Source organism: Bos taurus, chromosome 22 (genome assembly GCF_002263795.3).
Source record: "Bos taurus isolate L1 Dominette 01449 registration number 42190680 breed Hereford chromosome 22, ARS-UCD2.0, whole genome shotgun sequence".
NCBI lineage: Eukaryota > Metazoa > Chordata > Mammalia > Artiodactyla > Bovidae > Bos > Bos taurus.
Genome location: NC_037349.1, coordinates 44,085,885 through 44,102,519, shown reverse-complemented (window position 1 = coordinate 44,102,519; position 16,635 = coordinate 44,085,885). Strand labels below are relative to the sequence as shown.

Sequence of the window (16,635 nt, the reverse complement as noted above, 5' to 3'; positions counted from 1 at the left end):
CCAGGTCTCCAGGCGATTCTTATCATCAATCCCTTCTTAGCCCGCAGCCACCCCGAGGCTCATAGACATCAGCCTCTCTGTCTTACATCACCCAGCTCATGAGGATGTGAACTCCACTCAGCCACATTCTCACCCCTTTCTAGCAGTTTCCTCACTATAAAATTGGTAGAAAAATAGCAACCGCTTCAGAGGATTTTTTGTGAAGATTAAATGAATCAATCTATAGAAAATGCCTGGAATGTTTCCTGACCTATGGGAAGTGCTCTGAACAGCTCTTATTATTTCATGGAGACTGTATAGAGTAGTGGTTAAGAACAAGAACTCTAGAGCCAGCTGCCTGGGTTTCAAATCACTTATCTACCACTCACTGGCTCTGTGACTTTAGGCAAGTCACTTACCTCTGTTTGTTCATCAATGAAATGATAATAATAGTACCCTCCTGAGCTGACATGAATACTCACATTTTCTAGCTGAGCTGATGTACTGAGGGGAGCTAGGAACAGCGTCTGTCATGCACTGTAGTGGCTGCATGTGAGGCACACAATACACATTAGGTGTTCTGAACTTGATACCGGCTAGTACACCACCACCTCCAACAGAAGTCATCCATCAGGAGATAAGAACCTAACACGCGATCGCCTATTTAATGCTGACAACACAAGATTATTTTTCAGATTTATAGATGGGGAATCAGAGGCACCGAGAGCTCAAGTAACTTGCCCCAGATCACACAGCCAGGAAGCATCGATGATGCCAGGCTTCAAACCACATCAGTCAGAATGTAGCACTCTTGCCCCCTGCACTGCTCAGCCTGACATTCACATAACCCAGGCCACCTCCTTGCAAAGCTGTATGCCTGCTAGCACTTCCTGTGGAGGGTGATGCGCCTGCTAGCGCTTCCTACGGAGGGTGATGCATTGCTTTTGAGCTTCGAGATGATTCACTATCAAGCCCCCTACTGTGTCACACGAACACTGGCCCCAGGGATGCCTGATGAACAGATGGGTAAGTCACACCAGCACAGTCCCCAAAGAGCAAGGCCAACATCATCATCATCGTCCCTCCCTATCCTCCCGGTATGGGTCCAACTCTGGAGACGAGACATAAGCATTAGAGCAAACTTCTGGACCGAGACACGTAACCGGTGTCTTGGAAACGCATGCTGACATCCACACGGCTGGTTTTCCCCACAGCTGTTGATGGTCATGTGTTATTTAAACTATGGCCTGCTCACAAGTTAACACTGGAGGGTGAGACCAGGGTAAATCGTCCTTAACGGGCCATTCCAGCTTTGGAGCATGAGATGTGTGGCAGCGAGTTCATTTCCCATCGCCAGACTAAAAAGCTGACAAAGCGTCCCTGCAAACCAGATGGCCAGAGCTACAGGTAGGGGCCACCGAGAAACACCGTCTCTGGGGCTGTTCTGTGTTTCTCACAGCTTCCTTAGCAATTCATCAGAACTAGCTGTTGGAGAGAGAAAAAACAAAACAAAACAAAACAAAACAAAACCTACCCATGTGTTTCACCAGAACTCATAAGCCCGTACTGTTTCAAACCTGGTCATTTAAATTAAGTGTCTATTTAATTGTTTATTTTCAGATAATGTGCCTAGAATTCAAATAGGTAAGAGCTGGAAGGATCCTCAGAGAACCAGCTAATCTACCACCCTCATTTAGAGACTGGAAAACTAAGAGTGGGCTCAAGAAGGAAATGGCAAACCCACTCCAGTATTCTTGCCCGGGAAATCCTATGGATAGGGAGCCTGGCAGGCTACAGCCCATAGCGTTGCAAAGACTCAGACGTGACTTAGTGACTAAACAACAACAACAAGGTCACGTGGTCTGTGGAAAGAAGCCCCTCTGAAAACGTCCCTCTGCCTCCAACAGTGGCTGGGATGCTCCAAAAACCACCTAACTTCCAGTGTCAGAGAATCCTGCGCTTGCAGCCCAGCCCTCCTCGGCAGGCTCAGCAAGCCAGGTCAGATTCAGTGACTCCTTCTCAGCCTGACTGTCCCAGTTAACATGCGGCCCTCAGTTAAGCCTACACGGGAGGGGCCACGTCTTGAGCACCCACTGTGCTGCCTTTCCCATAGGAAGACTCCCAATTTGGTGTTTAAATTCAGTCCCCATGACATGGGTAGTCTTCCGCGACGTGGAACAGCCAAAGAGACTGGACCGCCACTGCAGCTCTGAATATTCTGCCCATAGATCCCACCGTCTGGTATCTTCCTCTGTTTATTTCTGCTCTGCTCCATTGTATAATCACAACTCTCTCTGGGCAGGGAGTTGTGTTTTCCTAGAACCTAACCCATCCTGATTGGAAAAGACCCTGATGCTGGGAAAGACTGAGGGCAGGAGGAGAAGAGGGCAGCAGAGGATGAGATGGTTGGATAGCATCAGCGATTCAATGGACATGAACTTGGGTAAACTCTGGGAGATGGTGAGGGACAGGAAGGCCCGGTGTGCTGCAGTCCATGGGGTCACAAAAAGTCAGACACCGCTGAGTGACTGAACAACAACAGCAACTCATCCTCACTGAGGAGGTCCTCAACCCAAGATGGGTAGACAGTAAATGCATAGACTCACTCATGACGGGTAGGTGAGCATGTTACAAGTATGGAGAGAGGGGATGGGCCCCTTAACTAAAACTTTCTAATTTGCCAATGTCATGAAGAAGTGTTTATATTAAAATATTAAATTAAAAAGTGTGGTATAAAGTTACATCTTTGAATAAACTCATATATTTAAAAAATATATAAATAAACTCATATATTAAAAAAAAGGAAAACACTAACATTGATTGTGGTAGAATTTTTTTATCCCTTTGTGTACTTTCCATTGGTTCAACTGCCAGCATTGAACTACAGCCAAGTGAATATTCTCGCCCTTGTTGTTGTTCAGTCGCTAACTTGTGTCTAACTCTTTGCGAACCCGTGGACTGCAGCATGCCAGGCTTCCCTGTCCATCACCAACTCCCGGAGTTTACTCAAACTCGTGTCTTTCGAGCCGGGGATGCCATCCAACCATCTCATCCTCTGTCGTCCCCTTCTCCTCCTGCCTTCAATCTTTCCCAGCATCAGGGTCTTTTCCAATGAGTCAGTTCTTCACATCAGGTGGCCAAGTACTGGAGTTTCAGCTTCAGCATCAGTCCTTCCAATGAATATTCAGGACTGATTTCCTTGAAGATTGACTACTCTGATCTCCTTGTAATCCACGGGACTCTCAAGAGTCTTCTCCAACACCACAGTTTAAAAGCATCAATTCTTCAGGGCTCAGCTTTCTTTATGGTCCAACTCTCACACCCCTACATGACCACTGGAAAAATCATAGCTTTGACTACATGGACCTTTGTTGAAAAAGTAGTGTCTCTGCTTTTTAATATGATGTCTAGGTTGGTCATAGCTTTTCTTCCAAAGAGCAAATGTCTTTTAATTTTATGGCTTCAGTCACCATTGGCAGTCCTCTATTTCCCAGAGTTTTCTCAAACTCATGTCCATTGAGTTGGATTAGAAGGATTCTTGCTGTAGACTTTCATAGATTCTGAAACTCAAAGGGCCCATGGAGGTAAGGATAATATTTTGGATTAGTTTGGCTCTCAGAGCAGAATTGAAGGGGGAGGAGCCTGGCCTTCCACAGTGGAAAGAGATCCCTCAAGACTCCTCAGTGGTCCCACGGTGACCAGCTCACCTCCCAACCCCGACATACACCTGCAATCAGCAGCAGCATCAGTTCTCCTTCTCGATCCTGGAAACCCAGAATGTTAGGGGAAAGTATATTTCTTCTGGAGCGAAGGATAGTAATTTGTTCAACACTGGCCTCTGAATGCATCCCAAGAAAAACAAGGAAATCTTCTGACACAAACACATAAATTTAAATTAAAATAGATGTGCAATCCTGAAAAGCACCACTGCTGCTCTGGTACCATCGCTGTGGGGAGGCTAGAACAGCACAGGCTGCAGCAGACGACGGTCCTCTGATGATATGATGTGTGCCGCTCCCAGGAGCCCCGGGTGGCCTCTACCCCCTTGGCTGGTCTCCGGGCGTGTTGCACTGACACACAGGGTGGGCAGCAAGAGCTCAGGGCCAGCGACTTTGTAAAGACAGACAAGAAGACCAGGTTTCAGAGAGGAGGAGTGATGACACAGCGGAGAACAGTTGCCTGCCTCCTGCCTCCTCCTCCCGCGTTCATCCCACAAACCCCTCCTGAGTGCTCCCAGGTTACCAGGTGCTGGGGAGACTGAACCCTGCAAACCTGGAAACTGCAAGCAAGTTGGGGAGAGGGGTGAAGAAACCGTAAGAAACAACCCAGTGAGTGACCAAGATATCCACAGATGTGGGTCAGCAAGTGGGAAGCAAAAGCAAAGGATGCAAAGTTACTTCTGGCTTCCCAGGGCTGCTCAGGACAACACTGGCTATTAAGCACTGTGTAGTTACACCGACCCTCGGGTTCCGCCAGACGCAACTTAGTAGCAGATTGCATTTGAGCACTGGAGTCTATGAGAGAGGCATGAATCACCAGCAGAGTGGATTAACTGTAAAAGAAACACACGCAAACTGGAGGCGTCCCTGCCACCCTGAGACTCAGCAGCAGGGCAGGAAGTGCAGGGCGTGGACCAGGCCTGGTCTTGGGAGATGGACAGATTTGGGACTAGTCCTGCTTCAACCTACAAAAGCTTCCCAGGGCCCTCAGAGTGAATCCTCCTTTGCTTAAAGAGCCCTGCCGCCCTCAGTCCGCCCCCACTGGCCACAGCTCACCCTCTCCCCTCCCCATCTTATCCTCTCTGCTCCAAGCCTCACAGTGGGCATGCTGGGCCCTCACCTCCTACCAACCCCCACAAGCCTGGACTTTCCCTGACCCTGGTCTGGCCCTACACCCTGACCCTCCCTTCCACACCACCGTTTCTTAGACTTACTTATTCCACATCTGTTTCTCAGAATTCTATACTGTGAGCTGTGTGTGGGTGGAAACCATCCCATCCTCCTGAGGACCTGATCCTCAGCTCCTAGAGCAGCACCCGGGGCCTGGAGCGGCCAAGGTGAATACATGGAAAAAAAGAGAAAGAGATCTTCCCTCCATTTCTCAGGAGCCTGAGCCTCGGTTTCCACACCAGTAAATGGGGATCAGACCCCATGCTACAGGGCGATGGCAGCGTGTTCTATCTTCCTGCTCTGCAGCCTTTCATTTTATTTCACTGCCTCATTTTAAAAAATACACTTTTACATACAAAGTCACTCTTTGACTTGCAGATGTGAGTTCTGACAAACATTCACAGGTGTATACCCACCACCACATAGACACAGAGCTGCTCCATCACCCCCAGAGTCCTTCAGGCAGCCCCGTTGTGATCTAACCCTCCTCCCACCCCAGTTCCTGGCAATCATTGATCTGCCTTCTGTTCCGATAATTTTGCCTTTTCCGAAACATCAGTAAGTGGGCTCACATGGCACGTCACCTTTTACGCCTGGCTCCCTTCCCTCTGCGCAATGCGCCGAGAGTCACCTGCGGTGCTGCGTGCAGTGGCGGTTCCTTCCTTTTTATTGTCTTCTCCCCAAAGGAAATCTCTTCACTCAACCGAAAACAACAATGGACCTGCCGCCTGCTACATCCCTTGGCAACGTAGCCACCAATGTTCTAGAACCACCACAGCCTGGGAGGTAACAGTGAATTGGGAGCCCAAGATCACCCTTCCTGGCTGTGTCTGTAACCCAGATTCTGAGTTCTGTGCACATCCCCCACAGCCTCTTTCTGGGGTCGCTCATCTGCAAAATGGCCAACAATACCCAAACTTCCTCAAGAGTGGAGTACCATCAGCGGGCAGGACTGGCTGTCAGGAGATGGCTGACAAGCTGGGGTGCTATTTCAGGGCAGCACTGGGGGTGTGGGGGCAGCTGGCTGCCCAACCTCTTGGGAAGAGTGAACAGGTGAGAAGGAAGTGGAGGCTGAAGAGAGGATGAACTCTCCTGAGAACACTGGGAGGAAAATGAAACAGAAAAAACAGGGTGGTGGCAGCTGTCACGGTATTAGTAACGATCATCACAGTGGCCCAGGGGCCACGAGTTCTTACACTTGGGCCAGGTGATGTTTACAGCCGTCCTCTCGTATAATCTGCACAAGGTGATGGGCAGGCTCCGGTAACGTTTCATCTCACAGCTGAGGAGCCTGGGGCACAGGGAGTGTGCACAGTGTGCCGGCAGGGGGCGAGGCTGAGGTCGGACAGCGGTTCTCACCCTCCTAGCCTCGCCTTTGTCTCAACTAGAGCTGAGCTGAGCTGCTGGTGATGCGAAGGCTGGGCAGGAGCCAGGGAAGGAAGAGTGTGGCACAGGACGGAGGCAGGAGGGAGGGAGCCACTGGAAAGGGAACTGGAAGAGGAAGGGACCCCAGGGCATGCTTGTACCTACAGGCTGCTGCACCAGAGGCTTGTTTTGTTCTTTCAGCGGTAGGACCCGTGTGCCAAACCTGATTATACTCAAAACCCAAGACATAATAAACCTGGTAAAAGCAGAGTTGCTCTGCTTGAAGGGAAGGAGGAGGAGGAACTAGACCCACCAACCTCCCCCACCCCTACACCTCCATCCTGGTGGAACTCGGGACTCCTTAGGGCTCCACTCTCGGATGCATGCTCCCTGAGGGCTGGCTCTCTCTGCTTCCTCCCTTCCTTTCCTTCCTCTCTTTTTCTTTCAAATACACAAACAACAGCACGTTCAAAACTAACATTAGCCAGAGCTGCACTGCAGTGTCTTGTGTCTGCACCGTATTGGGATCCAACTGGGACTCAACAAAAGAATAAGTCTGGACAGCACCTGTGCAGGGTCCAATCTGGATCCTCCCTCACCAGCGAAGTGACTCTCAGCAAGCGTCCAACCCTCACAAAGCCTCAGAAGCCCCAGCAGTTCCACCACCTCTTGGGATTTTAAAAGAGTTGAACAAGTGGACATTTGTAAGAGCTCTTAGAACAGCACTGGTTAGAGTGTGATAAGGGTTACCTATTAATCACATCAATAGGATTAAAAGTGTGATGGGGGGGAAAAATCCAGTGGAAGGAATTAAAATGTCCCCATGGAAAGTACAACGTTCTGCATGACCCAAAGCTGTTCCCTCCCAGGACTGGCCTGTGAATGCTCTGGTTTTTGTAACCATCTCTATCATTTTTGTACCACTGGGAGGAAGGGCCTAGACCATGGGGGTGTGAAAGGCATGAGACTGGCAAGGCACGTTCATCTGGAGCCAAGTGTTTATTAATTGGTGTTAATGCAACATTCTGTGCCTGGAGAATCCCATGGACAGAGGAGCCTGGGCAGCTTCGGTCCATGGGGCTGCAGAGAGCCAGACACGACTGAAGAGACTAACACACACCCACTCTGCCCCATCTGCCCCATTTCTGTCTGAATCTGTGCTCTAAGAAGCTGGGAAAAAAACATCTTCCTCTTAAGAGGCTTCAAATACTCAGACAACAGCAGACAGATTTTAAAATAACAGGACAGATGTTGTAGCTCTAAAAGAGGAAAGTTCCCTCCGTGAGAATATAGAGTTGTATCAGAAAGGGTTGGAAGTCAATCTTTTCCAGGACTGACTTTTACATGAGCGAACAAGACTCCTGCCTCCACCAAGAGAAAAAAGTCAGCACAGTATGTGGGTGAAGAGTGCCCTCTGCTGGCCAGCAATGAGAAAACCTCAGGGGTTGCGCCGGGATTGGGGCGGGTGAGGGTGGGCGGAGCGAGTCCTTTTCTCTTCTTTCCTTTCCTGTCTTTTTAATTAATCTGAACTGCAAACAAAAATGTTTCCTTTCCTAAAGGGAGAAAAACAGAGAGAAAGAACAAGGTCAAACAGAATTTCCTTCCACTCCTCACTTAACGTTTTCCTGCTTGGAGCACGTGAATGTCACCTAAAAATGGCCCCTGTGGAACTTGAGTCTTCAGGTGGTCCACAGCACCATCCAATTTCCATCCTAAGACCTGATCAGATTCCAAATTTCACAGACAGACACCCTGACTCAAAGCCGCCTGACTCCTCCCAGAACCTCTGGGCCGAGGGGGGGGATGGGGGCGGGGCGGCAGGTGGGTGGGGGAGTCGGCTTGCAGGTAAGGAGATCTCAGTGGCATGGAGGACAGGTTGATTCTGGCTCAGACCCAAATGACTCTGGGTGGCCTGCTCTAGAATCCAGGAACTTTCGAAAAATACACCCTCCCACTTCAAGACTAGACCACAGCTCTCTGCCAGGCTGCTCCCGCAGCTGGGGCCCCCACCACCTCAGTCTCCAGCTGGAGCACCATCCCCGCTCTCCCTCAAGCCTGACCCTGCGGGTGACTTCTCACCCTCTGGGTTTTGTGTTCACTCAGACAGAACGCCAGAGCCCACCCAGCGGAGCTTCACTGCCCCTTCATCATCACTCACAGCTGTTGCAAAGTCCCCACTGAGCTCCCTTCTCTGTAACAATAATAGGAATTGCCATTGACTGGAGGTCCACTAACTGCCAGAAACTTGACACATACCACTTTAAAAGAATCCTCCTAACCTCAAGAGAAGACCTCTTGAGCACCTCTGGGGGGCTTTTCTTTCTGAATGGAGGGCAAGAGCTATTTAACCCTTGAGGCTACTCAGCTTCTTGTGCAACAGCTAAGGAATGACTTGGTCCTGTCTGCCTTCCCCTCCCCAGCCGCCGTTATTCGATCTGAGTGCATCAGTCTCTATATGTAAACTGAGTGATTCAGAGGGAAGAGAGGCAGGATATGGAGAGATGAGGGAATACTGAGGGGGGCGGGGGGAGAAAAGTCTTCCAGACTGCATATAGGGGGAGTCTAAGGGGAGGAGGAGAGAGGTCCTAGGGTGCCTGCAAGGCCAGGTGAGCTGGGGACTGAAGGGAATGAGAAGAGAGAAGAGTTCCTAAGAAGGGCTGCTCTTTGGTATAAAATGGATCCCCTTTGAGTCTTCTTTGAGAGACGTGGTGAAGACGAGAACCAACAGACTCTGAACCTTTGGACACAGCAAAACCTGAGGTCTGGAGTGTTGGAAGCTTTGGTATCTGTCCAGGTTACACTCCAACGTTCCAGTGAGGAAACAGGCCGACGGAGGGTCACCACCTTGCTAAGGCCCGCACAGCCCATAAGTGGCAGAGCCTAAATGCAAATCCAAGTGCATCCTCCTCCACTGCTCCTTCGGCGATGCTCAGGCCTCTGGGAGAAGGAAAAGACGACCACCTAACAGGCCAGGGGAGGGGCAGACATGAGACAGACCGTGGGGACTGAAAACCTCCACAACGAATCGCACACTGTCAGTGATGTCAGAAGGACCAGTTCCTTCCCTTCCCTCCTGTGTCCTAATCTCTGAGCTCGCCCTGGTTCTGAACGCCCACCCTCACTGCTGGATTCCTGTTGTCCTTTATTGCCCCAAACCCGATTTGGCAAGTGCCCTGCTACTGGCCTCCCCCAGGTCTGCACACGGTATGCGTTCTGACCCCAAATTCCTCCAGTGGGATGGTGGAGGCACAATTTCTCACAGACATTGTTTCTCTCTCCCGGATTAAACACCCGGCCCTGTGCCTGCCAGGGCTTCGCTGGTGGCTCAGATGGTAAAGCGTCTGCCTGCAATATGGGAGACCCAGGTTCGATCCCTGGGTTGGGAAGATCCCCTGGAGAAGGAAATGGCAACCCACTCTAGTACCCTTGCCTGGAAAATCCAATGGACAACAGGAACCTGTAGGCTACAGTCCATGGGGTCGCAAAGAGTCGGACACAACTGAGTGACTTCACTTTCACTTTCCTGCGCCTGCCTGAGGAAGTGATCTTCTTCCCATGCGTTCATTGATTCACCAAATAGCCACTTGTTTCTACCTTACACCAGGCACTGTGCTAGCCACTCAGGACATAATGCTACTTAAAAAAAAAGTTCCAAACTAGGAAATAAAGCATGCCTCTTTAACATCATCTACAGTCAGCACCTGCCTACAGGGTAGGTGATTTCTGACTTACGATTTGCTTTTGATTAGGTCCCAGACTCTGTAAATTTATGATGTGAACTTGTAAAAGACTGGTAAGTTGTAAAAGTAATTTCTGCCAAGTATTAAAGATAATTCCAAAGGTTCACTTCAGTTCAGTTCAGTCACTCAGTCGTGTCTGACTCTCTGCGACCCCATGAACTGCAGCACACCAGGCCTCATTGTCCATCACCAACTCCCAGAGTTCACTCAAACTCATGTCCATCGAGTTGGTGATGCCATCCAGCCATCTCATTCTCTGTTGTCCCCTTTTCCTCCTGCCCCCAATCCCTCCCAGCATCAGGGTCTTTTCCAATGACTCAACTCTTCGCATGAGATGGCCAAAGTATCGGAGTTTCAGCCTCAGCATCAGTCCTTCCAATGAACACCCAGGACTGAGCTCCTTTAGGATAGACTGGTTGGATCTCCTTGCAGTCCAAGGGACTCTCAAGAGTCTTCTCCAACACCACAGTTCAAAAGCATCAATTCTTTGGTGCTCAGCTTTCTTCACAGTCCACCTCTCACATCCATACATGACCACTGGAAAAACCATAGCCTTGACTAGACGGACCTTTGTTGGCAAAGTAATATCTCTGCTTTTCAATATGCTATCTAGGTTGGTCATAACTTTCCTTCCAAGGAGTAAGCGTCTTTTAATTTCATGGCTGCAATCACCATCTGCAGTGATTTTGGAGCCCAAAAAAATGAAGTCTGACACTGTTTCCACTGTTTCCCCATCTATTTCCCATGAAATGATGGGACCAGATGCCATGATCTTCGTTTTCTGAATGTTGAGCTTTAAGCCAACTTTTTCACTCTCCTCTTCCACTTTCATCAAGAGGCTTTTGAGTTCCTCTTCACTTTCTGCCATAAGGGTGGTGTCATCTGCATTTCTGAGGTTATGGATATTTCTCCCGGCAATCTTGATTCCAGCTTGTGTTTCTTCCAGCCCAGCGTTTCTCATGATGTACTCTGCACAGAAGTTAAATAAGCAGGGTGACAATATACAGCCTTGACGTTCTCCTTTTCCTATTTGGAACCAGTCTGTTGTTCCATGTCCAGTTCTAACTGTTGCTTCCTGACCTGCATACAGGTTTCTCAAGAGGCAGGTCAGGTGGTCTGGTATTCCCATCTCTTTCAGAATGTTCCACAGTTTATTATGATCCACACAAAGGCTTTGGCATAGTCAATAAAGCAGAAATAGATGTTTTTCCATGATCTAGCGGATGTTGGCATTTGATCTCTGGTTCCTCTGCCTTTTCTAAAACCAGCTTAAACATCAGGAAGTTCGCGGTTCACGTATTGTTGAAGCCTGGCTTGGGGAATTTTGAGCATTACTTTGCTAGCGTGTGAGATGAGTACAATTGTGTGGTAGTTTGAGCATTCTTTGGCATTGCCTTTCTTTAGGACTGGAATGAAAATGGACCTTTTCCAGTCCTGTGGCCACTGCTGAGTTTTCCACATTTGCTGGCATATTGAGTGCAGCACTTTCACAGCATCATCTTTCAGGATTTGGAATAGCTCAACTGGAATTCCATCACCTCCACTAGCTTTGTTTGTAGTGATGCTTTCTAAGGCCCACTTGACTTCACATTCCAGGATGTCTGGCTCTTGGTGAATGATCATACCATCGTGATTATCTTGGTTGTGAAGCTCTTTTTACAGTGTTATTTTTCTGTAGAACCTTAACAAGTTTTATATCTAAATTTGCCGTCTTATCCCAACATTCTTTTCTTCACAATTTTCTATGAATATATGTATATATTTGTACACATATATACACACACAAATGAGAGTACATGTATGTGTACATATACATACTATATATACTTATATGCACACACACACACATGCATATATATCACATATATCTTCCTGGATACCTCCTAGATCCAGCTTTCTCTTCCTTATCCTTCTAGTCTTCTCATAAATGAGTTAAACAGATATTTTACCCAGACTAAGTATATATTTATACAAGTGTTAAAGAAGGTTTTCAGAGAAAAGCAACCTTTGTATGAGATCTGAAGAATAACAGGAGGAAAAGCATCCCAGGCAAACCGGGCAGCGTGTGTAAAGGCCCAGTGGCAGGGAGGACAGCACACTAGAGACTTGGGAAGACGGTCGTGTGACCTCCACGATCTGCCACCGATCCTCTCAACCAACACCTGCTGTATCAACATCATGACGGGACTGTTGAGTCCCTCCTGTCTGTCCCAGCCACACGCAATGGCTGTGAACACAGAACTGGCCCCACTGGGTGGGAGATGAACTGTGTTCCCTGGATCAACTGACTGTAACTCCATGCCACCCTTCTCAAATGACTGGGGAGAAGCCAGGTACAGGACAGCTGGCGAGGTCCCAGTTCTTGGGGAGAGGACTCCTGTGCACTGGACTACACCCTCGGATGCCAGCCTCAGTATGTGGCACAGAGGAAAACAGAGATCCCAGACATCAACAGCTCTACACCAGGCCCTCTGTCAACCCCATGCTCTGTGGTGGGTCCAGCTCCACAGGCTGCTCGTTCACCAAGCCAGCATGGCACAAACCCCTGCTCAAGGGGGCTTGCTAAAACCTACAACAGGATGATCCTTTCTGCACATTTCCACTAAAACATCAGTCTACGCTCAAGTCGTTCATCCACCTCCTGAGAACAGGGGTTCTCTCTGTCACAGCTTAATCAGCACCAGCCCTGGGGGCAGAAGACTCTGGCCAGAGGCCAGTAACTATGTGACTTTGGACAAGTTGCTTAACCTGCCTGAGCCTCGGTGTTCTCCTCTGGAAGGGGAAATACTCATGTGTCATTAGAAGACTCAGTGTTCGTGGACACAAACACAATATAAATGGGTCTTATTTTCATAGTTGTTATAATTATCTGATGCTATTTTTAAAATATAACGAGGGTTTGTTAAGTACATAATACAACTCTATGTGGAACTTGAGCAAAATTTCCACATAAAAATGGAAAGCCCCAAACAACAAACTAAGAGAAACATGGGCAGAAAGCAAGCTCTCATCTCAAAAGGCTGACAGGCATGTTTCTGGAGTGACGCTGCATCAGGCGTAGAGCCGGGCACTCTCTTGCTTCTACTCAGGTGTTAAAATGATAAAGTACAGAGAACGCAGGTCCATTTTTCAACATGTTCAGGTTTTTCAAAAGAGACCACTAGGCGGAGAATATGAAAATTCTTCTAAAATTGTTTGCCAGAAAGGGAATAGAACTTTGACAGTCCCGTTCATTTCACATTTCTGAATATGAAAGAGTTCGTATTTTTCCATGATTATGTGCCTCAAGATATAAGATACTAGTCTCAAGATACTAGCACTCATCTGGACAGGTCATCTTTTAAATAATTTTTTCTCATTAGACCTATAATAATTAGTACATATGAAGTACTTCCCACATTCCCCTGAATCCAGGATAACAGAAGAAAACAATATATGTACCAGGAATTATGGCTAGCGCACAAAGCATCTATTCTCAGCCTCGGGTTCGTCACACCTCAGGATATTTCTGTATCGAAGGGTAATGTGAAATGCTTAAAATTAAAAACAAACTCTCCCAGACATTTAAAATTTATATGTTTAGGAGATGAATGAACAGCCCTCATAAGATCAAAGAGTGAGGATCTTTGTGGCACTAGCACATAGGAGGTATTTCTTGAATCAGTAACTTCCAAAGTAGTTGGAATTGAAAAGACGTGTTCAACAGGCTGCCACTAGGGGGCAAAAGAGAGTAAAATTTCTTAACTGCACAAGACCCCCTGGAGAAGGCAATGTCACCCCACTCCAGTACTCTTGCCTGGAAAATCCCATGGATGGAGGAGCCTGGTAGGCTGCAGTCCATGGGGTTGCAAAGAGTCGGACACGACCGAGCGACTTCACTTTCACTTTTCACTTTCATGCACTGGAGAAGGAAATGGCAACCCTCTCCAGTGTTCTTGCCTGGAGAATCCCAGGAGCCAGGGAGCCTGGTGGGCTGCCGTCCATGGGGTTGCATAGAGTCAGACACAACTGAAGCAACTTAGCAGCAGCAGCAGCAGCAGCAGCAGCACAAGACCCCACCCCACCCCCCAACTTAAAAAAAGAACAAAAACCTGGTCTCAATATGAAACTCCAACAGAGAGAAACTTAAAAAAAAAATAGAAGTTGAAGCTAAAATTGGACAATTAAAGGTTTTCTGGTAAAACTGGGAGGAAAATTTCAGGGCTAATGTAACAGCACTAAGAACTCCTTCAGTCCAGGCCCTGAGGATTCTGTTTAAAATGTAAATAGGTTATCAGGACCGGGTAACATATTAATACCCACCAGTCATTAAGTCCCACACATGATACATGGTAATGCCTCAATTGAACTAGCAAAAGGCCAGGCCCTGGGGGATGGGGTGCCGGCTGGGTGAGTTTCAGTGTAGAAGAAAAGAGGAAGACAGGAGCTGGTACCCACTAGGTACAGGCCCACAAGAGCTCTTTAGTCCCATCATTGTCCATATCCCTATCAAGTAGATCTAGAAACTGGGGTTCCCAAGTTAAAGAAGAGACTCAATGAATAGCATCATCATTCCCCCTATATCCACGTTGTACCCCATAAGGAGTCTTCAGAGATCCCCTCTATCTCCCTCATTTCTGCATTTATTTTGTTCAGACCCTTTCCTCCCCAATCCCCTGTCTCAGCTCCCCCTGCACACTGCAACCAGCAAGAAGCTGTTGAATCTCAAATCCAGTCATTTCCTCCTCACCCCTGCATCCCATTTAAAATCTCTGAAAGGGTCCATATCTCTCATAAAATACAGCCCAATATATTAAAAAAAAAAAAAAGTACAATTTAGTAGACCCTCTAACCACTACACCCATCCTCACCCCACCTACTTGGACCTGTTTTCCTGGGAACCCCACTCCAGCCTCCCCCACCAGGCCTCCAGCCCTGGAAAAGGGACCCCTCCCTCAAGACACCATCCAGGGTATGACGCTTGGTTCTCTCTGAGCAGCTGAGTCAGGCAAGTGGCACCCTTTCTAAGGAGACTTCCTGACACATCTTCCCCACGGACCTCTGTCAAGACAGACCACTCCTCCCCAGGGACCTCCGTCAAGACAGACCACTCCCCTCGATTCCCCCATGTACCTACCTGTCCATGTACCCTATTACAAGTCCCTTCAGGGCACGATCCATCTGTGGTCACTTCTGCCCAGTCCATGGCCTGAAAGAGAACTGGCCTGAGGGTACTGACCTATTGGAAAGGAGCTGCTATCAACAGAAAGAGCAGCTCACGAGTGAGCGGGAGGTGCTAAAAACGAAACTCTTCCCCTGACAGCTCAGTGGCGGGCTTGTCTGAGCAAGAAAGACGAGGGGAGAGTGGGGTCTGGAAGCCTCTCCATAAACAGGGTTGACTCCACACAGTGCCTCCCTCGGGGCAAGCTGTCACAGGAACTCAGAGGAGCTGTTTGTAGGGGCTTTTTCCACATCCACATGTGCTTTTGTCCTGCTCAACAGAGAGGGACACTCTGGGAGTCCAACGAGAGACCCCAGCAGGAGGCGGGAGTGGAGTAAACGATCCCAGCATTCCCCCTGCACCCCTGCCCCACCACCCTGTCATTCCCCCTGTAATTACCAGGAAACACAAATGGTTTTCCATTATCCCTCCTCCAGCGGCCCCATGTTCCAACTTAGAATTCCTGGAGATGCTTCAGCAGGAACCTCTAAAAAAATCATTTTGCAAAAAGCCACACTCCTTACAAGCTTGTATACAGTTGTAAGCAATGTTGCAAGCAGGCTCTTCTGTTTCCTCATTTGCAAAACGAGGTAGGTGAGATTTAATTACCTTTGATGCCCTTAGTCTATGATGTACAGTTTTGTTTTTAAGGTTCTCAAGTTATTTATGCAAACACCAAATTGATCTTATCACAGACTGCTGCTCACTTTCCAGTACCAAATTTTTACTGTCAGCCTGCACATAAACAGTTGAAAAACAACCACCCCTTTATTCAACCCACAGAACCATACAAAAGAAAAATATGCCAAATGCTCTGTGCACAGAGAAACCCCAAACCTGTGAGATCAAACAGGAGGGGGCCCTCCGCTCAATCCCTTGCCAAGGCCGTTCCTTGGTTACAGATACTTGCTTAATATTTACAAATCTCAATGTTCATTAAATGTGACCAAGTAGGTGACCTGGCTCCTTCTCTTTCCGGCCACCCTGTCTTTTCTAATTTCTCTCCCTGCAGCCAAGAGCAACACTGGCTTGACCCGGGGCACTTCCTGGCTTGAGCTGCTGCAGGGCTCCCTGGAGCAAAGACCATGGCCAGGGCCCTGAGGGGGCCATGAGCCCCTTCGGGGTCTCAGCCATCCACTGAGGTAGCCACAGCCAAGCCCCCAGGCCAAGCCCTGTAGCCCAGGGACCTCATAGACCATTCCTCAAGCCATCTTGGCCAAACTCCAGTGGAAAGCCGGCAGCCAGCCATTTCAGTTTTCATGACTTGGCTTTTAACTCACATTGTTTCAAGGAATGGCCAGTTCAAATCTGGCCTGCCTTCATCCTCTCTTCCCATTGTGGAACTGGTCATTTCGGGATCCAAAGGAAGCCACGTCCACGTGTGTACACCCATGAGCACACACAGAGTCCCATCCTCAGCAGATACCGTGAAACAGATCCCTGTACCCATTTAAGCACCTTG

General features: G+C 48.4%; 1 protein-coding gene across 5 annotated transcripts in view; it reads right to left on the bottom strand.

The window, feature by feature from the left end:
- ARHGEF3 (Rho guanine nucleotide exchange factor 3) overlaps nucleotides 1–16,635 on the bottom strand; it is a 313,583-nt gene that overhangs the window by 228,475 nt on the left and 68,473 nt on the right. The window contains exon 1 of one of the 5 annotated variants that reach the window (XM_059880077.1): nucleotides 5,500–5,602. The exons of the other annotated variants lie outside the window; for them this stretch is intronic. The gene's annotated coding sequence lies outside the window, so the exon portion shown is untranslated. Of the gene's footprint in view, nucleotides 1–5,499; nucleotides 5,603–16,635 lie in introns of those variants that run through there. 5 annotated transcript variants of the gene reach the window in all.